This window comes from Lichenostomus cassidix, unplaced genomic scaffold, assembly GCF_008360975.1.
Source record: "Lichenostomus cassidix isolate B80296 unplaced genomic scaffold, HeHo_3.0 HiC_scaffold_42, whole genome shotgun sequence".
NCBI classification, from domain to species: Eukaryota; Metazoa; Chordata; class Aves; order Passeriformes; family Meliphagidae; genus Lichenostomus; species Lichenostomus cassidix.
In genome coordinates this window covers 1449842-1474759 of record NW_028147241.1, presented here as the reverse complement: position 1 = coordinate 1474759, position 24918 = coordinate 1449842, and the positions used below count along the sequence as shown (strand labels likewise).

The window sequence follows — 24918 nt, the reverse complement described above, 5'->3', positions numbered from 1 at the left end:
CAATGCAACAGTGTAACTAGAAAAACGATTTGCAGTCGGCACAAGGAAACGTTTGTGTATCCATTGGAGTAACAGAATGACACTGGGCAGTTTCCCAGCACGTTGAAGATTGAACTGTGAGGCTGCGGCAAAAGCAGTGGGGCGGGAGCTGGCGTGTGACCTGTGCTATGAACTTTTGAAGCCACGGGTGGCTGGTGAGGAGACAGGGCTGTGATGTTTGTTTGTGTGCAGCCAAGAGAACAAGAGCTGGACACCAGCCTCACATCTGCATCCCAGCAGGAGCCAGCCCTGGGCAGTGGCAGCTCAGAACCCCCCCACACACACACGCCAGGGTCATCCCACAGCGTGGGCAGCAGGGCGGCGAGGACATCCTGCCTGTCTCCTCCCCTCTCAGGACAGCCCAGCTGCAGGGCTGCCTCCAGCTCTGGGCTCCCCAACAGCAGGAGGACGGGCAACTGATGGAGCAAGTGCAGAATAGCCCACGGCATTGCTGAGGGCACTGGAGCACCTGCCGTGTGAAGACAGGCTGAGAAAGTTGGAGCTGTTGAGGCTGGACAAGAGAAGGTTGCGTGGAGACCTCCCAGCACCTTTGCAGGGTGTGAAGGGACCACAGGGAAGCGGGAGAGCAACTCTTTGTTGGGAGCTGTAGTGACACGACAAGGGCATGGCTTCAAACTGCGAGTAGGAATGGATTGGATGTTAGGAAAATGTTATTTCTTGCGAGTGTAGTGGGCAATGGCACAGGCTGTGCAGAGTGGCTGCGGATGTCCCAGCCCTGGAAACATCCAAGGCCAACTTAGACGTGGTCCTGAGCATCCCTGTCCGGTGGGAGGTTGCTCAGGTTGGAGAGAGATCATCTGAAGAGTTCTGTCAAATCCAAATCATTCAAGGATTTGGACGTTCTACGATCCTGAGCCCCCAGTGCAGAGTGGCCCTGGAGCTCCTGTGACATCCCAGCTCCCAGAATTGTGATGTCACAGCCCATGTTGCAGGTGGAGCCTCCAGCTCCTGCTGTTGAGCACAACACAACCATTGTCCCTGGAGCCAGCGAGGAGGCCAGCGTGCACCCTGCTCCCTGCGCCCTACACCCTTCTAGCTGTTGAGCTGCTCCCAATGGATCCATCGGTCCTGAGTTCATCCTGCTGCCTGGATCTCACCACCGATCCCAGCAAGATGCGCTCTCCCGTCCCAGTGGAGGTACAGTGCCATTCCATGGAGCTGGGCACCCCCAGCTGCCCGGGCGGGCTGGGGCCCTGTGGGGACGCTGTGGGACAGGGACCCCACCGTGAGCTTGTGCTACCTGATGCAGCCTGCCAGAGACACTGAGGAGGATATGGAGGTGGACGTGATGATTGATGTTGAGGAGATGATGGACATTGATGAGGTGGAGTTGGAAGAAGAGATGGAGGTGGACATCGAAGAAGAAGTGGAGCAGATGGAAGTGGATGGGACGGAGGAAGAAGAGGCCATGGAAGTGGATGTTGTGGTGGAAGAAGAGGCCATGGAGGTGGATGAGGTGGATGAGGAGGAGCCCATGGTCCTGGGATGAGGATGGAGCCCCAGCAGCAGGACAGGTAGGTGCTCCCCATGCCGAGCCCACAGGCACAGTGGGTCCCTTGCCGCCCGGCTGGGGCTGGGCTGGGTGGCCCTGCTCAGGGACACAGCGCCCCGGGGGGATCCCTGGATTCTGGCGGCACAAGCGCCACCCCCGGCCTGCCCTGCGCTTGCTTTGGGCCACAGCAGCCCCGTGCCAGTGCCTGAGGCACGGCTCCCAGCCCCAGCCAGGCTCAGTGCTGGCAGCAGAGTGCCCCTGTGCCAGCGTGTGCCAGCCTGGGGGCACAGGGAACAGCCCTCAGGGCCGGGCTGGAGTGACCCTGCTGCTTCCTTTTCTTCCAGGACTGATGGAGATGATGCAGAAAACTACCTGTACATATGTTCTGCTTGTTCTTGTCGTTCTCTTTTGTAAATATGTTTTTTAGATTCCTGTTTTTTAGTTAGAACCTTCACTGTAAATACGTTCTATAGATTGTTGTTGTTATCAAGGTTCTTCCATTGTAAATACGTTCTGCAGCATGTTGTTGTTGCTGCTCTTCTGTAAATAAATTGTCATTTGTTTTCCACACCCCAGCTTTCTTTGCGAGTCCTTTGGGCACAGGTAGTGTTTCCCGCGTTGTGGTTTGGGGTTGCTCCCTGTTCCTGGGGCTGGAGGTCTCTGGGGCTGCTGGCACGGCCACCCCAGGGCTGGGGCTCTCTGCGCACGGGGAGCTTTCACTCACGCTGCTCCCGGCACTGGGCGCTGCCCGTGTTCCTGGACTGAGGCAGAGCAGTGTCCCCAGGAGCGTGTCTGTCACCATCAGAGAGGCGACTCTGACAGGAGCAGCCTCTGCAGCGATGCCACCAAACAGGTAAAAAACCTTCTGCCTTGGGCCTTCCTCCTTGAGCCTTCGGGAGTCCTGGGCCGAGAGCTGGCATCAGGCTGCAGGGATGACAAATCCCTGTCATGCTCTGAAGGCCACGGCAGCCTTGGGAATTGCTGGAGCCAGGCTGCGGGGAGCAGCTTTTGGAGCTGCAGGGGCTGATGGTTAAGCCTTGGAGCCTCCAAGGGCTCTGGGCTTTGCTCCTCCCGTGCATTACATTTCTGTGCCATTGTTCAAGAGACGAAAGCCACGCCAGGTGATCCTGGCGCTGCCCGATTTCCTGCTGCTGGCAGCAGCCACCGGAGCCTGAGCCCGACTCGGGTGAGCCCTGGATGGGGCAGTGCAGGCCGTGCTGGGCAGGGGCCGTGGATGCCCGGAGGTGGCTGTACGGTCGGCGCTGGCTGCCGGCACAGAGTCCCGGCGGGGTGCGATGCTGGCAGCGGCTGCGGGGCTGCGGGGCTGGGGCTGCGGGGCTGGGGCTCCCACAGGAGCCCGAGGGCCAACAGGTGCCCGAGCTCAGCCCCTGCCCGGGCAGCGTCCCCTCCAAGCCCGGCGCTGCCCGAGCACGGCCGGGGCAGGCACGGAGCTGCCCGGACACCCGCTGCCCACGGCAGCCGCAGCAGGGCCGGCAGCACCTTGGGGCAAAGGGGGCTCGGCCGGCGCTGGAGGCTCCGGGAGCCGAGCTGCTCCGGCTGCCGGCAACTGCAGAGCTGCCAGGCTTTGGCAATCGCCAAGGCCAGTGCCTTGCCTGGCTGGTGGAGCAGAGCCATGCCTGATGTGCCCTGCTCTTCCCAGGAGCTGCTGAGTCTCCCGGCTGGGAGGTGAAAAGGGTGTGAATGCCTTTGGAAACGATGAGAGAAGCGAAAAGAAGCAGTCAGGTTGTGGAGAGAAACGAGAGGGGTCTGGAGGTACATCAAACCGTGCAGGTTTGTTACAGAACCAAGCTCAGCCTGATCTTGTGAACTCTAGGGAAAAAGGCGCAGGCTTGAGAGATTGATGAGGATTACTTTCTGGGCCCAGGGTGGGCTCAGAGCCAATTTTAGTGATCATACAGCACATGATGCAGGGTGGGGAATACACGTCAAAGGGGGAATATGTAGTAGGTGGTTTGGGAAGCCTGTCCCTTCCTAGTACCTCAGCCACTGGGGAAAGGCAGAGGGCAATATATCATCGGCAGTTTCAGATTAAAAAGAGGCTGCACCCTCCAGACACTTGAGAGAGACCCTGCAGGGGAATGGCCGAGCGAACTCTTTCCCTTGATTCAAATCAAGGGGATTTTTGCAGGACTCTTTCTGCTCCCTCGTGGACACTGGCCTTTGGCAGTGGGATTTCCCACACACGGGTGTCCCCAGGGGAGGTCGCTGGTCAGTGCCAGGGCAGGGAGATGCTCCCAGGTGCTCAGCAGGGTCTGGGCTGCTCCGGGCTACAGTGAAAACGGAGATGTTTTCCTCCCCCTGTCGCCGTGGATTTGCGCTCCCCCTGCCGCGGTTGATCAGGGGACACGGCTGCTCTCTGTCCCCGTGTCACATAGAGCCAAGGCTGTGGCTCTGCTGGGCCTCCTCACTTGGGGACACCTGGAGACCAGATTTCAGAACACTTCCGTGTATTTGCAGGTAATACTTTTCCCAGCAAAAGGACTTGAAATGGCAGTGTGGGTAATTGAGAGGCTGATTTCTGTATTAGGAAGAGGCAAATTTGGATGGAAGTAAATCCATACCTCACCAGATCATTGCTATGTTTTTGTGTCTACATGCAAAGCAAGTCCTAACTCACTCTGCCCTCTCAACAAATGTAATGAATCGAAAGAACTCTGTGTCAGTACCACCAATGACACAGTGTAACTAGAAAAACGATTTGCAGTCAGCACAAGGAAACGTTTGTGTATCCATTGGAGTAACAGAATGACACTGAGCAGTTTCCCAGCGCATTGAAGATTGAACTGGGAAGCTGCAGCAAAAGCAGTGGGGCTGGAGCTGGTGTGCGACCTGTGTCATGAACTTTTGAAGCCACGGATGGCTGGCGAGGAGACAGGGCTGTGATGTTTGTGTGCAGCCAAGAGAACGAGAGCTGGACACCAGCCTCACATCTGCATCCCGACAGGAGCGAGCCCTGGGCAGTGGCAGCCCAGAACCCCCTGTGTGCCAGGGTCATCCAACAGCGTGGGCAGCAGGGCAGCGAGGACATCCTGCCTCTCTGCTCCCCTCTCAGGACAGCCCAGCTGCAGGGCTGCCTCCAGCTCTGGGCTCCCCAACAGCAGGAGGACAGGCAACTGATGGAGCAAGTGCAGAATAGCCCATGACATTACTGAGGGCACTGGAGCACCTGCCGTGTGAAGACAGGCTGAGAAAGTTGGAGCTGTTGAGCCTGGACAAGAGAAGGTTGTGTGGAGACCTCCCAGCACCTTTGCAGGGTGTGAAGGGACTACAGGGAAGTGGGAGAGCAACTCTTTGTTGGGAGCTGTAGTGACACGACAAGGGCATGGCTTCAAACTGAGAGTAGGAATGGATTGGATGTTGGGAAAATATTCTTTCTTGTGAGTGTAGTGGGCAATGGCACAGGCTGTACAGGCAGAGAGGCCGTGGATTCCCCAGCCCTGGAAACATCCAAGGCCAGCTTAGACATGGTCGTGAGCATCCCGGTCTGGTGGGAGGTTGCTCAGGTTGGAGAGAGATCATCTTAAGGGTTCTGTCAAAGCCAAATCATTCAAGGATTTGGACATTCTACGATCCTGAGCCCCCAGTGCAGAGTGGCCCTGGAACTCCTGTGACATGCCAGCTCCCAGAATTGTGATGTCACAGCCCATGTTGCAGGTGGAGCCTCCAGCTCCTGCTGTTGAGCACAACTCAACCATTGACCCTGGAGCCAGCCAGGAGGCCACACTGCACCCTGTGCCCTGCACGTTATTCAGCTGCTTCCAAATGTATCCATCGGTCCTGAGTTCATCCTGCTGCCTGGATCTCACCACCAATCCCAGCAAGGTGTGCTCTCCCGTCCCAGTGGAGGTACAGTGCCATTCCATGGAGCTGGGCACCCCCAGCTGCCCGGGCGGGCTGGGGCCCTGTGGGGATGCTGTGGGACAGGGACCCCACCGTGAGCTTGTGCTACCTGATGCAGCCTGCCAGAGACACCAAGGAGGCCATGGAGGTGGATATGGCGATTGATATGGAGGAGGAGATGGACGTTGATGTGGACGATTTGGAGGAAGAAATGGAGGTGGATATCCAAGAAGAAGTGGAGGAGATGGAAGTCGATGTGACAGTGGAAGAAGAGCCTATGGAAGTGGATATCATGGACGAAGATGAAGAGATGCAGGTGGATGAGAAGGATGAGGAGGAGCCCATGGTCCTGGGATGAGGATGGAGCCCCAGCAGCAGGACAGGCAGGTGCTCCCCATGCCGTGCCCACAGGCACAGCGGCTCCCCTGCCGCCAGGCTGGGGCTGGGCTGGGTGGCCCTGCTCAGGGACACAGTGCCCCGGGGGGATCCCTGGATTCTGGCAGCAGAAGTGCCACCCCCGGCCTGCCCTGCGCTTGCTTTGGGCCACACCAGCCCCGTGCCAGTGCCTGAGGCACGGCTCCCAGCCCCAGCCAGGCTCAGCGCTGCCAGCGAGTGCCCCTGGGCCAGTGTGTGCCAGCCTGGGGCCACAGGGAACATCCCTCGGGGCCGGGCTGGAGTGACCGTGCTGCTTCCTTTTCTTCCAGGACTGATGGAGATGATGGACACAACTTCCTGTATATATGTTCTGTTCATTCTTGTTGTTCACTTTTGTAAATATGTTTGTTAGAGTCTAGTTTTTACTTAGAACGTTCCACTGTAAATACGTTCTATAGACTGTTGTTGTTATAAAGACTCTTCTATTGTAAATACGTTCTGCAGCATGTTGTTGTTGCTGCTCTTCTGTAAATAAATTGTCATTTGTTTTCCGGAAACACCTCAGATTTCCTTGCAATTCCTTTGGGCACAGGTAGTGTTTGCAGGGTTGTGGTTTGGGGTTGCTTTATGTTCCTGGGGCTGGAGGTCTCTGGGGCTGGTGGCACGGCCACCCCAGGGCTGGGGGTCCCTGTGCATGGGGAGGCTCCACTGACAGAGGTCCCACTCTCCCTGCAGTGTCTCTGGACACACTTGATATCTGTAGGGGCAAATCCCAGCACAGCCATGGGATGGGGTCCAAGGCAAGGGGACACCTGGGATCTGCTCCTGACAGAGCCCTGCAGACTCCACAAGGAACTGCTGCTGGCAGCACAACTCTGCCCAGCACACGCTTCATTGCCTTGATTTTATCCCTCAGACCTTAATAAATAGGAATAAATGCTGTAGAGGGTATTTACTTCCTCTTGAGGGAGAACACCAAATTGGCTGCTGCTGCCCAAGAAGCTGCAGCCCCTGCAGGGCTCATCCCTTCTCCCAGCTCTGGGGTCCTGAGCACAGGAGGGACCTGTTGGGGCTGTTGGAGGGAGTGCAGAGGAGGCTATGCAGATGCTGCAAGAGCTGGAGTCCCTCTGCTCTGGGGAATGGCTCAGAGAGATGGGGGTGCTCAGCCTGCAGAGGAGAAAGCCTCAGCAAGGTGTCACTATGGCCATGCAGGACCTGGAGGGGCCCAGAGGAAAGATAGGGACAGAGTGTTCAGCAGGGCCTGTGGTGAGAGGAGAAGGGGGGATTGCTGGGAACTGAAGGAGCTCGACTAGGCTCTGATCTAAGGAAGAATTTTTTTTCCCCAAGAGGATTCTGAGACACTGACACAGGCTGTGCAGGGAGGCTGTGGATGCCCCAGCCCTGGAAACATCCAAGGCCAGATTAGATGTGCTCCTGAGCATCCCGGTGTGGTGGGAGGTTGCTCAGGTTGGAGAGAGATCATCTTAAGGGTTCTGTCAAAGCCAAACCTTTTAAGGATTTGAACATTCTACGATCCTGAGCCCCCAGTGTAGGGTGGCCCTGGAACTCCTGTGACATGCCAGCTCCCAGAATTGTGATGTCACAGCCCATGTTGCAGGTGGAGCCTCCAGCTCCTGCTGTTGAGCACAACACAACCATTGACCCTGGAGCCAGCGAGGAGACCACACTGCGCCGTGCACCCTGCACACTATTCTGCTACTCCCAATTTATCCATCAGTCCTGAGCTCATCCTGCTGCCTGGGCCTCACCACCAATCCCAGCAAGATGTGCTCTCCCGTCCCAGTGGAGGTACAGTACCATTCCATGGAGCTGGGCACCCCCAGCTGCCCGGGCGGGCTGGGGCCCTGTGGGGATGCAGTGGGACAGGGACCCCACTGTGAGCTTGTGCTACCTGATGCAGCCTGCCAGAGACACTGAGGAGGCCATGGAGGTAGACAGCGTGATTGATGTGGAGGAGAAGATGGAAGTGGACGATGACGGTATGGAAGAAGAGATGGAGGTGGATATCCATGAGTATGAGGAGGAGATGGAAGTTGATGTCATGGAGGAAGACGAGGCAATGGATGTGGATATCATGGATGAAGATGAAGAGATGGAAGTAGATGAGGAGGATGAGGAGGAGCCCATGGTCCTGGGATGAGGATGGAGCCCCAGCAGCAGGACAGGCAGGTGCTCCCCATGCCCTGCCCACAGGCACAGTGGGTCCCTTGCAGCCAGGCTGGGGCTGGGCTGGGTGGCCCTGCTCAGGGACACAGCACCCCGGGGGGATCCCTGGATTCTAGCGGCACAAGCGCCACCCCTGGCCTGCCCTGCGCTTGCTTTGGGCCACACCAGCCCCGTGCCAGTGCCTGAGGCACAGCTCCCAGCCCCAGCAAGGCTCAGTGCTGGCAGCAGAGTGCCCCTGTGCCAGCTTGTGCCAGCCTGGGGACACAGGGAACAGCCCTCAAGGCCGGGCTGAAGTGACCGTGCTGCTTCCTTTTCTTCCAGGACTGATGGAGATGATGGACACAACTTCCTGTATATATGTTCTGTTCATTCTTGTTGTTCACTTTTGTAAATATGTTTGTTAGAGTCTAGTTTTTACTTAGAACGTTCCACTGTAAATACGTTCTATTGATTGTTGTTGTTATAAAGATCCTTCTATTGTAAATACGTTCTGCAGCTTGTTGTTGTTGCTGCTCTTCTGTAAATAAATTGTCATTTGTTTTCCGGAAACACCTCAGATTTCTTTGCAAGTTCTTTGGGCACAGGTAGTGTTTGCAGGGGTGTGGTTTGGTGTTGCTCCAGGTTCCTGGGGCTGGAGGTCTCTGGGGTTGCTGGCACAGCCACTCCAGGGCTGGGGGTCTCTGCACATGGGGAGGTTCCACTCACGCTGCTCCCGGCACTGGGCGCTGCTCGTGTTCCTGGGCTGAGGCAGAGCAGTGTCCCCAAGAGCATATCTGTCACCATCAGGGAGGCGACTCTGACAGGAGCAGCCTCTGCAGCCACCAAACAGGTAAAAAACCTTCTGCCAGCCTTCCTCCTTGAGCCTTTGGGAATCCTGGGCTGAGAGCTGGCATCAGGCTGCAGGGATGCAAAATCCCTGTCATGCTCTGAAGGCCACGACAGCCTTGGGAATTGCTGGAGCCAGGCTGCGGGGAGCAGCTTTTGGAGCTGCAGGGGCTGATGGTTAAGGCTTGGAACCTCCAAGGGCTCTGGGCTTTGCTCCTCCCATGCATTACATTTCTGTGCCATTGTTCAAGAGACGAAAGCCACGCCAGGTGATCCTGGCGCTGCCCGATTTCCTGCTGCTGGCAGCAGCCACTGGAGCCTGAGCCCGACTCGGGTGAGCCCCGGATGAGCCCAATCACATTTGAAAAGGACTTGGAGCCTGGCTCCCACTTCTATCCACAGGGCTAGAGCAGACGAGAGGCAGCCTGCATTAAGGCAATAGTTATTATTGCTTTTAGTCCAGAACACTCAAAAGCCCAACATCTTCCATCGATGGTTACAAGTGGGTGGGCAGTTTCAGCTACCAAAGGGCAGCTAGTGGGACTGTCTGCAACACTGGTCATAGCAGAGGAAAAAATAGCTCTGCTAGAGGCTCATCAATAAATATAACAGCAAACAACCACCACCTTTAGAAAGGAGCCAGGCTTTAGAGGACTCTGGTTTCCCATGAACAGGCAGGCTGGAAAAGGCTCTCCACATTCCTGAGCAGCTCCAGCCTTGTCCTACAGAGCTGTTGCACACAGAATCTGCCTCTCCCTGGGAGCCCAGCATGGGCACCCTCCACTGATCAGCCAAAGGGGACTTCATCACTAGGATGAGAAGGAAATTCAAGAGCCTCCATCCAAGCAACTCTGGCACTTTACAGCAGAGGAACATATTTTTCTATCAGCTCAGCGTTGTAGCTCATGAAGCCTTCCACACCAGCCAGCCTTTGGCTCCCACACAGTGCCTGTCACCCTCACCAGGCTGTCCCTGCTCTTGTGCAACACACTTCCCTCCCTGATCCCCCCAAGTGCATAAAGGAGCAGCTCTGTGCTCCAAGCAGCACAAAGCAGCAGCAGCAGCTCCCAGCAGAGATGCACCTGGCCACCTTTTCTCCCCCAGCAAAAACTGCCTGAGCTGCCTGAAACATGCTTCCAGGCTGGGGAGGACCACAGGGACCTCACAGTCCACTTGGCCACATCATGCTCCCCTGATGCACTAAGAACTCCTTCCCCTGCCAGAGGAGCATCAGCCATCAGCTGTGGGGGCATGGAGAGGACACCTGGCCCCACAGCACTTGCCCAGCCCTGCCACATGCTCACAGCACCAGACTCGGCTCTCGCTGCTCTGGGCTTTGCTGATCTGGAGCTACTCTCCAGCTGCTGACATGCTTCTCCAGCTGAGGAACGAGCTCCAGCTGCCATTGGGCATTCTGCAACACCTGCTCTTAGACATCAAAACCTATTTTTCTTCTCCAGTCCAAGGAAGGATTATCAAGCCAACCCTCAGTACTTTGGGATGGGCCAGGGGAGTCCTCACCGCGCAGGTGAGGGGGAGCATCCTGCTTAAGCCCCCTTTCCATCCCCTCTCACCAGGGAGAAAAGCAAAGAGAAAAGCAAGCCAAGGGCCAGGTTCCCTGGGCCATGGCCAGGGCTGCCTTAGAGTGGCTGAGCAGGAAGAGCTTCCTCAGAAAAGAGGGAGCCAGGACTGCCCATAACAAGACTAGGACAAGGAAGAAGTCTGACCTTCCGGAAAATGGTGCTATGTTGGACTGTTCCTGACTAGTCACTCGAAGCTATGGACAGTTTGTTATTTCAGTTCTCAGCTATTCATGTTTAAAAAGTGAAAGGAACTTTGTACCAAGCTGGGCATATTCTTAATATGCTTGCAGAGTAAGGAAATGGTGCCCACGGGGCTGTCCTTGCATGGGCAGCTTTCTGAGGCACTTGATAAGCGATCCTGGTAAAAGAAGACCGTGTCCTATTGTTTTTAAAATCTTGTCTATTTGTTCAGATTTTAAAAGCTGAAAAAGTGTTTGTACTGGAAAGGAAAAAGTAAAGTATGTCTTGCTGAGGTTTCCAGGATCAAAATGACTCGTGTGGCTTGCAGAAGTGGCAGACTAGGAGATGACTTACACTCACACCTAGGGCTCAGGGAAGGAGAAGGAAGTGGCCAGAGTGGAGAAAGAAGGAGCCCAGCAGTGCTTCTGCCTGTTTTGCTTGACTTTCTAAGCTCCCATGAAGACGGAGTTGGGGATGCTCAGGCTGCAGGAGAGAAGGCCATGGGAAAGCCTCACTGCGGCCATGCAGGACTTGCAGGGACCACTGGGAAAGATGTGGGGAGAGGAGAAGGGGGAATGACTTTCAACTGCAAGGGGGTCAATTTAGCTTGTCTCTAAGGAAACTGGTATTTTACACTGAGGGTGCTGAGGCACTGGCCCAGGCTGTGCACGGAGGCTGTGCATGCCTCATCCCTGGGAACATGCAAGGCCAGCTGGGACAGCACTCTGAGCAACCTGCTCTGCTGGGAGCTTGCTCAGCTTGCAACAAGATGATCTTCAGGGTCCATCCCAAGGAAAACCATTCAGGGATTCCATCATTCTGTGGTTGCCATGGTCCACAGGGGTGTGGTCCTGGATCTGCTGTCATGTCACAGTTGGTGTTCCAGCTGGGACTGCCATCGCCCAGCCAAGGGCACAACACAACCAGTCGCCCCTGTGTGAGCCACGTGCTTTGCCCTGCTCTGAGAGCACACCTGCCACCCTGCTGGTCACACGTTTCCCTACAGTGCCATCAGTCCTGAACGCTCCCTGCTGCCTGGATTTTGCCATCCATCCCTGCAGGATGCTCCCATTTGTCGCAATGGAGGTACAGTTCCATTCCATGGAGGTGGACACCCCCTGAGAGCCCGGGTGGGCTGGAGCTCTGAGGGGATGCTGTGGGACAGGGACCCCACTCTGAGGTTTTGCTCCCTGTGCAGGATGTCAGAGACCATGAAGAGGAGATGGAAATTGACAGAAAGACTGATGAAGAAGAAGAGATGGAGGTAGATCTACAAGAGAACGGAGAGGAAGATATGGAGATAGATTTGGAGGAGATTGAGGAAGACATGGAGGTGGACAAGGAGGAGGAGATGGAAGATATGGAGGTGGACGAGGAGGAGACGGAGGAAGAGATGGAAGTTGAAATGGAAGATTATACTGAAGAAATGGAAGTCGACGAGAAAGATGAGGAGGAGGACATGGTCTTGGGATGAAGACCGACACAGGCAGCAGGACAGGCACGTGCTCCCCATGCCCTGCCCACAGGCACAGTGGCTCCCCTGCCGCCAGGCTGGGGCTGGGCTGGGTGGCCCTGCTCAGGGACATGGGGACCCGGGGCATCCCTGCATTCTGGTGGATTCACAAGCACCACCCCCGGCCTGCCCTGCGCTTGCTTTGGGCCACGCCAGCCCCGTCCCAGCAGCTGGGCCCAGCTCCCAGCCCCAGCCGGGCTCAGTGCTGGCGGCACAGTCCTGCTCTGCCAGCGTGTGCCAGCCTGGGGGCACAGGGAACAAACCCTCAGGGCCTGACTGCAGTGACCGTGCTGCTTGCTTTTCTTCCAGGACTGATGGACATGTGAGGCGTGGATGCCAGCCACCTGTATATACGTTTTTGAAAGAGTTCTTCAGTGTTTTTTTTCTACGTAGATTTTAGGTAGCATTATCTTCTGTAAATACGTTCAATTCGTTGCTGTTAGATAGGCTTTTATGTAAATACGTTCTATAGATTGTTGTTGTTATAAAGATTCTTACAATGTAAATATGTTCTGGAGTTCATTTTTGTTGCTGCTCTTCTGTAAATAAACAATCTTTATTTTTCACACCTCAGCTCTCTTTCCATTCGCTTTGGGCACATGCAGCATCTGCAGAGTTGTGGTTTCCACTTGCTCCAGGTTGCCTGGCCTGGAGGTGTGTGGGAGCGAGCGCTGTGTTGGGGGTACCTGTGCCCAGAGCGGTCCCACTCTGAGCTCCATACACATTTGGTATTTGTAGAGACAGATCCCACCGGGCTCTTTCCCATGGCATTCCATCTGGGAGCAGGGCCCAGCCTGCGTGGCCCTGCAGAGCCTCACCAATGGCACTGCACCAGGTGGCACCAGACACCAGCGCTAAGGAGCACTGGGCTGTGGGCACCCCCTGCTCCCGGGCACCCCGGAGCTGAGGGGAGCTCCCTGAGCCATCACCTGGGCATGGATGCACGCATGCATGCATGGATGGACGAAGGCGTAGATGGAGGATAGATGGAGCTCATCATCAGGCTGAAAGCTTTGCATCACCTGCTGGGGGACTAGGGCTGCTTTGCCAGGCTCAAGCTGTTGCTTGGCTGCTCTGTGTACCCTGCTAAGGCTGGGGGACCAGGGGCTACTCATCTCCCTCCTTTGCATTGCCAGGGAACACCAACTGGAGAGCCTTGCTGTGGCTGGGAAAATGCAACATGTGCCACAACACCCTCAAGCATCACACAACTGGGGTCTTGTGGCTTTGGAAGGACGATCAGAAAGTGGTTTTCATGGAGAAGAGCATGAGCCGTGAGGGATGGGGACTGCTGTGTGGGTTGCTGGGGCAATGGGTGCTGCACACAGAACAGAATGCAACATGAGGACGGCAGGCAATCCTGTGCCCAGAAATTCCCTGCTCCTGGTTATACCATGGCAGTTTGCAACAAAGAGTTTGCAATTTTGTTGCAAAACGCTGGCATCAAGATCTGTGCTGTGGGAATCCAGCGGGCAGACATGAACTCTCAGCGGGCCATGGCCTCACCAGCGCTGGAGGAGCACGTCTTCCTGGTGGACTCCTTTGGGCAAATCCAGCAAAGCCCCTGCTGCGAAGCCAAGGGGTTCAGTTGTCATTCTTTGGTAGGTCTGGGCTGAGGGGGAACAGCCGTGTGGGCAGGCAGGTCATTGGACAGATGTGACACCTGGTGTCCCGCAGAGTGACTTGGATGGCACAGCCGCCCCAGAGCCTGGCAGGCTGCTTTGCAAGAGGAGAAACCTACGGTGGTGGCACCCCGAGAGCTCCTGTTGTCCCAGCATCTGCTAGCAAGTGGTGGGGCAAGGAGAGCTGGGCGGTGCAGGCAGCAGGAGGATGCCTGATGCCCAGTCTGATGCCCAGCTAGGCTCCCAAGGCAAGGTGGGTGGCAGGAATTCTTAGATCCCCTTGCACTGGTTTGGCAGAGTAGTTTGGAGACTGGTATTAATCTTGTTTGGTTTTAAAATCACATAGCAGAATGGTAATTATTCTTTCTCTCAATATATATGTGTGTATATATACATGTATATTTATTTCTGAGAGCCAGGGAGTGCTGTTTTTAAATTCTTCCTTTGTATAAAGTAATTTCTATCCTGAAGATTTGTATGACTTGTCCATCTCCTTTAACTGGGCTGCAGGGCAACAGAGGTACCTCTGTGTCAGAAGTGGGGCCTCTGGCTTTTGCAGCGTCTCCTGTGCCCAGGACCCAGACATGCTTTGGGAAGATCTTTGCTCTGTGGCACCCCAGGGTGGAGGGAACCAGCGTGGCACAGACACTGAGATGCTGTGTCCCCTTGGGCAGGGTTTGCTTTGGGCTCTGTGCTTGTGGGAGCACAGGGAGCTCTGACCTGAGCTGGGTATGGACCCATGGCCTGGGCAATGTGCCAATGAGGCTGATTTGGGTTGCATTTCAGGACTCTAGTATTTTACACTGGGGGTGCTGAGGCACTGGCCCAGGCTGTGCACGGAGGCTGCGCATGCCTCATCCCTGGGAACATCCAAGGCCAGCTGGGACAGCACTCTGAGCAACCTGCTCTGGTGGGAGCTTGCTCAGGTTGCAACAAGATGATCTTCAGGGTCCATCCCAAGGAAAACCAGTCAGGGATTCAATCATTCTGTGGTTGCCATGGTCCACAGGGGTGTGGTCCTGGATCTGCTGTCATGTCACAGTTGGTGTTCCAGCTGGGACTGCCATCGCCCAGCCAAGGGCACAACACAACCAGTCGCCCCTCTGTCAGCACGTCCTTCACCCTGCTCTGAGAGCACCGCTGTCACCCTGCTGGTCACCTGTTCCCCGACAGTGCCGTCAGTCCTGAACGCTGCCTGCTGCCTGGATTTTGCCATCCATCCCTGCAGGATGCTCCCATTTGTCCCAATGGAGGTACAGTGCCATTCCATGGAGGTGGACACCCCGTGAGAGCCCGGGTGGGCTGGAGCTCTGAGGGGATGCTGTGGGACAGGGACCCCACTCTGAGGTTTTGCTCCCTACGCAGGCTCTCAGAGACCATGAAGAGGAGATGGAAATCGATAAAAAGATGGATGAAGAGGAGAGCATGGATGTGGATATAGAAGAGAACGGCGAGGAAGAGATGGAGGTTGACATGGAGGAGATAGAGGAAGAGATGGAGTTGGATGAGGAGGAGGTGGATGAAGCGATGGAGGTGGACGACGAGATGGAAGAAGACATGGAGGTGGACGAGGAGGAGACGGAGGAACAGATGGAAGTGGAAATGGAAGATTGTGTTGAAGAGATGGATGTCGACCAGAAAGATGAGGAGGAGGACATGGTCTTGGGATAAAAACCGACCCAGGCAGCAGGACAGGCACGTGCTCCCCATGCCCTGCCCACAGGCACAGTGGCTCCCCTGCCGCCAGGCTGGGGCTGGGCTGGGTGGCCCTGCTCAGGGACACGGGGACCCGGGGCATCCCTGCATTCTGGTGGATTCACAAGCACCACCCCCGGCCTGCCCTGCGCTTGCTTTGGGCCACGCCAGCCCCGTCCCAGCAGCTGGGCCCAGCTCCCAGCCCCAGCCGGGCTCAGTGCTGGCGGCACCGTCCTGCTCTGCCAGCGTGTGCCAGCCTGGGGGCACAGGGAACAAACCCTCAGGGCCTGACTGCAGTGACCGTGCTGCTTGCTTTTCTTCCAGGACTGATGGCGATCTGAGGCGTGGATGCCACCCTTCTGTATATATGTTTTAGAAAGTTTTCAGCAGTTTTATCTACGTCGATTTTAGAAAGTATTATCTTCTGTAAATACGATTTCTACTTTGGATTTAGATAGGTGTTATGTAAATACGTTCTATAGATTGTTGTTGCTATAAAGATTCTTACATTGTAAATACATGATGGAGTCCATTTTTGTTGCTTCAGCAGAATAAGTCCAATCACATTTGAAAAGGACTTGGAGCCTGGCTCCCACTTCTACACACAGGGCTAGAGCAGATGAGAGGCTGCCTGCATTAAGGCACTAGTTATTATTGCTTTTAGTCCAGAACACTCAAAACCCCAACATCTTCCATCGATGGTTACAAGTGGGTGGGCAGTTTCAGCTGCCAAAGTGCAGCTAGCGGGACTGTCTGCAACACTGGTCATAGCAGAGGAAAAAACAGCTCTGCTAGAGGCTCATCAATAAATATAACAGTGAACAACCACCACCTTTAGAAAGGAGCCAGGCTTTAGAGGACTCTGGTTTCCCATGAACAGGCAGGCTGGAAAAGGCTCTCCACATTCCTGAGCAGCTCCAGCCTTGTCCTACAGAGCTGTTGCACACAGAATCTGCCTCTCCCTGGGAGCCCAGCATGGGCACCCTCCACTGATCAGCCACAGGGGACTTCATCACTAGGATGAGAAGGAAATTCAAGAGCCTCCATCCAAGCAACTCTGGCACTTTACAGCAGAGGAACATATTTTTCTATCAGCTCAGCGTTGTAGCTCATGAAGCCTTCCACACCAGCCAGCCTTTGGCTCCCACACAGTGCCTGTCACCCTCACCAGGCTGTCCCTGCTCTTTGCACCACACTTCCCTCCCTGATCCCCCCAAGTGCATAAAGGAGCAGCTCTGTGCTCCAAGCAGCACAAAGCAGCAGCAGCAGCTCCCAGCAGAGATGCACCTGGCCACCTTTTCTCCCCCAGCAAAAACTGCCTGAGCTGCCTGAAACATGCTTCCACGCTGGGGAGGACCACAGGCATCTCGCAGTCCACTTGGCCACATCATGCTCCCCTGATGCACTAAGAACTCCTTCCCCTGCCAGAGGAGCATCAACCATCAGCTGTGGGGGCATGGAGAGGACACCTGGCCCCACAGCACTTGCCCAGCCCTGCCACATGCTCACAGCACCAGACTCCGCTCTCACTGCTCTGGCCTTTGCTGATCTGGAGCTGCTCTCCAGCTGCTGACATGCTTCTCCAGCTGAGGAATGAGCTCCAGCTGCCATTGGGCATTCTGCAAAACCTGCTCTTAGATATCAAAACCTCTTTTTCTTTTCCAGCCCAAGGAAGGAGTATCAAGCCAACCGTCAGTACTTTGGGATGGGCCAGGGGAGTCCTCACCGCACAGGTGAGGGGGAGCATCCTGCTTAAGCCCCCTTTCCATCCCCTCCCACCAGGGAGAAAAGCAAAGAGAAAAGCAAGCCAAGGGCCAAGTTCCCTGTGCCCTGGCCTAACGGCAAAGTATAATGCTGTTGGGTTTCCCAAGGGCACCCTGAGTGTCCTTGCAGAAGGGAGTGCTGAGACCTTGCTTAGAGACCTTTGGAGAGGGTGAGACATTCAGTGATCCCTCTGCTCTCTGCAGGGTCTGGTTTCACCCCAGGGTGACACAGGAATGTGCTCTGATTGCAGCCAAAGGTGCAAACCCAGGGCAGTTGGGAACAAGCCCATCCAGCCCCTCACCTGGCCCTGAGCCACAGGGAATCCCTCTGCCTCTCACATCTCTCAGTGGCAAACTCTGAGCGCAGCAGAAGTGCTGGGGTTTTCTGACCTCAGAGAACCAGGAATGGTGTAAGGGGAGGAAAACAATTCCTTCATCTCTTTCCTGTCTTCCATATCCTGTAAAACTGGGAGTAAAAATGCTACCAAATATTTCTACTTTAGGAGTGATTCCACTGACAAATCCTGAATACCCAGCCTTGTCCCTCTGCCAATGGCCACAAACCCAGGGCAGCAGGGCAGGGATGGCTCTGGAGAGCCCCACGCACAGCCCTGGCTGCTCATGGCACACTCAGACAGCACAAGTGGAGCTCAGGCAGGGACCTGGATGAAGATTTTCCCAGAGAAGGAACGAGGGTGGATGAGTCCCAGCAGGACAGTCTGCAGGGAATGGCAGTGGTTTGGCTCAAAGCAGCCTGTCCTGACTTGTCACTGTCCTTTTCTCCATCAACAGGTCCCCATGGCCAGAGGCAGAAAATGTCCAACAGCAGCTCCATCAGCCACTTCCTCCTCCTGCCATTCGCAGACATGCAGCAGCTGCAGCTCCTGCACTTCTGCCTCTTGCTGGGCATCTCCCTGGCTGCCCTCCTGGCCAACAGCCTCATCATCAGCGCCGTAGCCTGCGGCCACCACCTGCACACCCCATGTTCTTCTTCCTGCTCAACCTGGCCCTCACTGACCTGGGCTCCATCTGCACCACTGTCCCCAAAGCCACGCACAATTCCCTCTGGGACACCAGGGACATCTCCTACACAGGATGTGCTGCACAGGTTTTCTTCTTTCTTTTCTTCATCACAGCAGAGTATTGTCTCCTCACCATCATGAGCTATGTCTGCTCTGTGTCCATCTGCAAACCCCTGCACTATGGGACCCTCCTGGGCAGCAGAGCTTGTGCCCACATGGCAGCAGCTGCCTGGGCCAGTGGCTTTCTCAGTGCTCTGCTGCACACAGCCAATACATTTTGCCTGCCCCTGGGCCAGGGCAATGCCCTGAGCCAGTTCTTCTGTGAAATCCCACACATCCTCAAGCTCTCCTGTGCACACTCCAAACTCAGGGAATTGGAGGTCTCTGTTTTCACTACCTCCTTAGCACTTGGTTGTTTCGTGTTCATTGTTTTCTCCTATGTGCAGATCTTCAGGGCTGTGCTGAGGATCCCCTCTGAGCAGGGACAGCACAAAGCCTTTTCCACATGCCTCCCTCACCTGGCTGTGGTCTCCCTGTTTCTCAGCACTGGCACATTTGCCTACCTGAAGCCTCCCTCCCTCTCCTCCCCATCCCTGGATCTGGCACTGCCAGTTCTGCACTCAGTGGTGCCTCCAGTACTGAACCCTCTCATTTACAGCCTGAGGAACCAGGAGCTCAGGAATACCCTGAGGAAACTGAAAACTTGATGCTTATTAGAAGTGAAAAACTTCCTTTATCCTTCTGCACATCACTCTTAATGCAAGTTATTACAGGCCCAGCCTGCCTTCACAGGTTATTGGCAGTAGTTATGGTAGTTGTTCTGTTTTATTTTTTTATTCTTCAAAATGGGTGTGCAACTAAATTTTATGATTCAACCCTATTTTTTAATTGATTGTCTACCTTTTAAATTGTACTCAGAGACTTTGCAAATGAGGGACTGTGCTATGTATTTAAATAAAATAAAGGGCCTTGCATTGACTTGTTTGTCCAATATCCTTCACCTGATGCCATAGGAAAGCCGATGTCAGGGCCAACGTGCAGAGACAGAGAGAAAAGAGTCCCAGCACAGCAGCACAGCCAGGGAGCAGTATGCTTGCTCTTTCCAACTCTGCTCTTCCAACTCCACACTCCCCTTCCCAGCCCTTCTGTGGCTGTAAGGCCTGAGTGCTCTGGCAGCTTGGTCACAGTCCTGCTGCATGGCTGTGCTGTGAGCACAGGCAGGGACAGGCCATGGGCACTGCTGGGACACAGCTGGCCTCCACCACAGCAGTTCCAGCAGCAAAGGGCATCTCCTGAGGGCACTGCAGGAAGGCTCTGCTCTCCCACCAAAGTCATTCTTGGGAACAGAGATATTCTATTTTATACCACATTTTATCCTAGTGCTACTTTACACAGTACCTTATCACTTCTAAATGCTAAATTCATATCTGCGAAAGCCAACATTTGCTATCCACTCATTTACCACACAGAGGGTTGAGCGGCCGACTCAACCTTCCAGGCTCCGAGATTTTCTCGTCCCTGTCGCCTCTCCTGCTCCCGCTGTCAGACACTCTGCTGCTGTGGAGTCTCACACATCTAAGCCATCACTGCTGCCCCACCTTGGGCGCCACATGTAGAAGTTTTCATATTGTCACTGAATCTGAGGGAAAAACAAAAACCCTCCAAAACATTTTTAATGTTAGAGAGTCAAGGCGTTACTTTATTATCTGACCTGGACATTGTTCTGGCCAGGATGTATCACAGAAATCATCTCATCCACACATAGCCCAGCTGTGCAGAGAGAATCATTCCATGATATATGGCTTTTACCTGATTTTCAGATATTTTATACAGTAAAAATACATAGGAAAGCATTGGGTCAGTGTTCATTGGTCTATAGTTGAGCAAACGCCCAGTATTCAGTTTTCTCATTGGATCTGAATCTCCTCGCCTCTGATGTTAATTAGATTCTTCATTCTTCAGTTTCCTTTCTGGGCCAGGATGTCTTCACCCCTGCTGGAGGTGGTCTGGGGTTGTAGATATCCACTGATGTCCTGCTGATGCTCTGCTGATTGCCTTTATCTTTGGGTTACTTTATCTTTATATTTCTATTTATCTTTATCTTTGGGTTACTTTATCTTATCTTTATCTTTAACTTATCTTTATCTTTTACCTTTATCTTTGGGTTCCTCCCAGTCTGTTGATATGCTGAGTCCATCAGACCTCACCTGGCAGAACAATGCCCTGGAAATAAAACTGAAATTCCTTTTTTGGGGGGTAAAGACAAACAAAACCTTTGACTACAGTTATACAAAATTTTTAACTGGGTATATTTTCCAGCAAGTCCATCAACTCTGGGTTGTGCATTAGGTTCAACTCCTCATGGCCATTTTCCCAGGGAGGACGTGTGCTTTAGATCGGGTGACCCCCAAATGGGACACTTGCTCAGTCATGTCCCTCAGTGGAACTCAGTAACACTACAAGGAACTTCAATGTTTCTATTTATGTTTCACTTCTTGAGAAGTTATTTGCACACACTCTGAGGGACTGAGTGTGATGCAAACAGCACCAAAGCCCCGCGAGGGTCATTCCAGTCCCTGTGCGGTTGCTGTGCTGCTGAGCTGGGCTGGGCTCCTGGCACAGAGGAGCTCCTGGCAAGCGGCAGCGCTGCAGAGAGACAGCTCTGCCCAGGAGCAGCTCCTGTGCACAGCCCAGCAGGGCTGGGGCACTGCCAGGCCATCTCAGGGACACCAGCAGGGCACACCCAGAGCTCACAGCTGCTCAGCATTGGCAGGGGCTGTGCCATGGCCCAGAGGGGGCTGTGTCATAGCCATGGGCACCTCTGGGGCTGTGTCAGAGAGCCTCAGAGCAGCTGTGATGTCAGAAAGGAGTTGTGTGACGTCACAGAGTGTGTTGTGCGAGGTCATGGAGCCGCCATGGCATCATAGAGGGGACTGTGTGACATCACAGATCAGCCTGTGACATCACAGTGTGGCTGTATGACATGCCAGGTTGGCTGTGAGGTCACAGAGGGCTGTGAGGTCACAGAGTGCGTTGAGACATCACAGAGCTGGCTGTGACATCATAGACTGGGCTGTGAAATCACCGGTCGGTTGTATGACATCATTGGGCAGGATGTAATGTCACATGGTGGTGATGTGACATCAGAAAGCAGGCTGTGGCACAGAGCAGGTTGTGACATCACAAAGAGGGCTGTGCGGCTGCAGAGCAGACTCTGCCATCATAGAGGATGGCTCTGTTGGACATCAGAGAGCAGGATGTGACATCACAGTGTGGCTTTGTAACATCATGGAGCGGGCTGTGTGATGTCACAGAGAAGGCTGTGAAATCCCAGAGTGGCTTGTGACATCACAGGGTTGCTGGGTGACATCCCAGCTGGGTTGTGACATCACAGAGCAGGTTGTGATGTCGCAGAATGCTGGTGTGACACCCGAGGGCAGATTGTTTGACATCACAGTGTGAACTGTGACATCCCAGAGGGGCTCTGTGACATCACAGGTAGCTGTGTGACATCACAGGGTAGCTGTGTGAGGTCACTGGGGAGGTGACTCCACCCCAGCCCCCCCTCACAGTTTCCCCCAGAGAAGTCCAACGCTGCTCGTGCACAGCAGGGTCCCCTGTCCCCCCAGGTCCCCCCTACCCCCCAGTGCCAAAGCCTCCCCCAGAGGATGTTCCATGAGATAGACCCCCAGAGCCTGACACAGGGACAGGGGGGACAGGGCCCTGGGGGCTGGGAGAGGGGGACAGGGACCCCCCAGCAGTGTCCCCGTGTCCCCCAGGGTGAGAGCCTGGACCGGGGCTCCTTCACCCTCTTACAAATGAGGGCTTGAGAGCACTTAAAAAATCCCCAGCGAGGGATCAGCAAAAATCAGGTTTAATATTAAGTGACAGCACAAGACAGTTCCTTGGCAAGTGTCACTCTGCTCCTGACTGGACAGTTCAGGCACACCAAGGGAAAAAAGCAACAATGAAACCAAGGAATTTCAGGCAATCAAACCAGAAATGAACTGAGAACCAGCACTGTGTGTGTGTGTGTGGGTGCCTCTGAAAAAAGACAGTGAGGGAAGAGATCAGTATGGCCTAAAAGCCTGAGAGCCCTCAAACTCAACAGAACTTCACTTATACTGTAACCTAAACTTATATCTTAAAATTAATAACTTATTAGAAGAACAGCTCTTAACTGTATTTAACCTAACTTATAACCAATGATGTAACAATTGAACAGAGGAAGAGTATTTCACTTAGCTGATAGCTTCTATTAAAGATGGAACTACAGTAATGCAATTCACAAAGCACTGTCACAGCAAACTCTAACCCATCCAATTTCAAGTTATCCAGATTTTGAGAAGAGGAAGTCAGGAGAAAATAGAGAGAGTGAGAGATTGAGATCCACAGTCAGGGCCTTGGATCCAGCTCCATCTCAGCTGCTGTGAGCTCCGGGGCTGTGGGACATGTCAGTGTCACACCTGTGTCACAGCCTTTACCTGCTCTGCTCCCTCTCACAGGTGGGGCTTTTGGGGTGCCAGGGGCTTGGCATCCACTTTGGGGCTGGACCAGAGGCTGCAGTGGCTGGGCTGGGGCAGTGACCAAATGCCCCACCTACACAGCGTAGGACCGCCTGGGCTGGAGAGGGCAGAGGGATGTGCAGGAGCTGCAAGGTCCTGACAGAGCCAACTTGTGCAGCATTTTGGCCATGGCTGCTGTCCCTGGCCCTGAGGCCAGCAGGACACAAGTGACCCTTGCAGCCCTGGGGCCTCATGGCCTCCTTGTCCCTGCCCAGCAGCCTGCCCTTGCCATTGCACATCCCCACATGCCAATGCCCCAGAAAGAGCCCTGAGCACTGAGGGAGGGACAGGATCTGCCTTGCCAGGGGCTGGAGCTCAGGCCTTGGCCCTTTGGAGTCATGAAACACATCCAGGTTGGCTCAGCATCAGAGACACCTTTGCCTTGCTTGTCCCCACCTGCCATCACTGCCTGCAGTGTTCTGCTCCAACTGCCGCCTGGGGACATGTTGGAGCCTGGCTCGCAGAGTGAGGCCATATGAATAAGTTTCTTAAGCTCAATTCAAGCTGTGTGACTGACTCTGAAGACTCTTTCCCAGGAGGTAACGAAACGTAAAGAGTCAAGATTGTGAGCATCATAAAAGAATGTTGTCATGGTCCACTCATAAGCGGATGCGTGATGGTTCATACCAGCTACGATCTCAGAGTGCAATAAGGAAAAGAAAACACAAAATCCAACAATTCAAGGGAGTTAAATTTCAATCCAAGGGGGAACTTTATTAATTTGGCCTGTAAAGTAGCCTGCGATAGAGAGAGAAAGAGAGAAAATTGGGAAAAGATGGGGAGGAAAGGGAAGGAAAGGGGACTATAGCTACCACCACGGGTCCACAGACGTCCAGCGTCCCTGGCGTCCCGTCCAGTCGGCGTTCCTTGGCCTCTGCAAAGATCGATGTGATCTTTTGGTGGGTAAGATCTGTGGAGTTCAGCCACTCCAGAACTGTCTTTTATGCTTAGTCCATACACCTGGTCCCTTTTTGCGACCGGCCTTTGCTCCCCCTTAATTCTTGTGGAGATTTGCCAAACTCCACTTGGCAGGGTCAAGGGAGGAGTGTCCGAGGCATGGTCGGCAGGTTTTTTACAATGGGTGTCAGGGCAACAGGTGCAAAGCCTTCATCACATACCCGCTTTGGCAGCACAAGGCCATTGTTCTGCATCAACTCAGGCAGGTGCAAAGTCTTCGTTCTGTACTACCTTAGGCAGGCACAAAGCATTCGCTCCATATCAGCTTTAGGTAAGTACACAGCATTCTCTGCGTGAGTCCTGCACCTGTAATTTCTGATGAGAAATGTTGAGACAGAACTTGATTCTTGGATCGACCCTTACACCACCCGGTGGCTCAACATTTATCTTCAGGATCAGTTGTCTTCTTCATGATGAGTCATCTTCTGGGTGAGTTGTCTTTCTTTGTGATGAGGTGTCTTCTGGATGAGTTGTCTTCAGGACCACATGGTGGTAACACTACGGAGGGGGGAAGGGGAGAGAAGGGAAGGAAGGGAAACAAGATAGCAAAGATTTTTACATTACTTTTTGCCACGCAGCTTGCTCAATATGAATCAATGTGATATCAGATTTCAGAATTTGGTGGGAAGCGACTGGAGCTGAGTAAGAGGAGTCACATCCTGCTATTTCAGTAAAATTACAAATATTTGTATGATTACTGGTATAAGCTATTACATTTCTTACTGTGATATTACTACAAATCGTACTTAAGCACACACAACCTTTGCCAACATAGATTATAACAGTTTTAGGGTAGCATCAGGAAGAACTTCAAAATGGCAAACCTTTTGGTCAGTGTCTAAACAAAAATCTCATGTTCTGATGGTGCTACTTTCACAGATAATTCCTAGTTGTTCCCGCACAATGCAGGATTCCAGGTCTATTGTTTGCCATTTATCATTCACCTTTTGGGCCCATGCTCTGTGCTCAAAAGGATAGAGTATAGTCCCATTGTGATTCAAGCCTAATGCAAAAACAGGATAAATCATAGATACTGAAGCATTGTGAATAGTTAACACATAAGCTGTAGCAGTGTTACTAACATGATTATAGGTAAAATTTACTAACTTCCACCAAGATTGGAGGTCCTTTTCAAAATTGTTAGCACTATCCCAAACTATTTTTTGGATTTCTGTAGGAAAAATGCCTCCTTAAAGGCTGTTGCATTTTTGTCAGATC

The 24918-nt window shown here is 53.8% G+C and overlaps 1 protein-coding gene and 1 long non-coding RNA gene across 2 annotated transcripts in view; one reads left to right on the top strand and one right to left on the bottom strand.

The window, feature by feature from the left end:
• LOC146424144 (uncharacterized) overlaps positions 1–24918 on the bottom strand; it is a 502567-nt gene that overhangs the window by 54539 nt on the left and 423110 nt on the right. The gene's annotated exons all lie outside the window — the stretch shown is intronic.
• LOC146424161 (uncharacterized) lies at positions 11584–12056 on the top strand. Its single transcript, XR_014847132.1, has 2 exons — positions 11584–11649; positions 11762–12056. It is a non-coding gene; the product is annotated as an uncharacterized LOC146424161 (long non-coding RNA).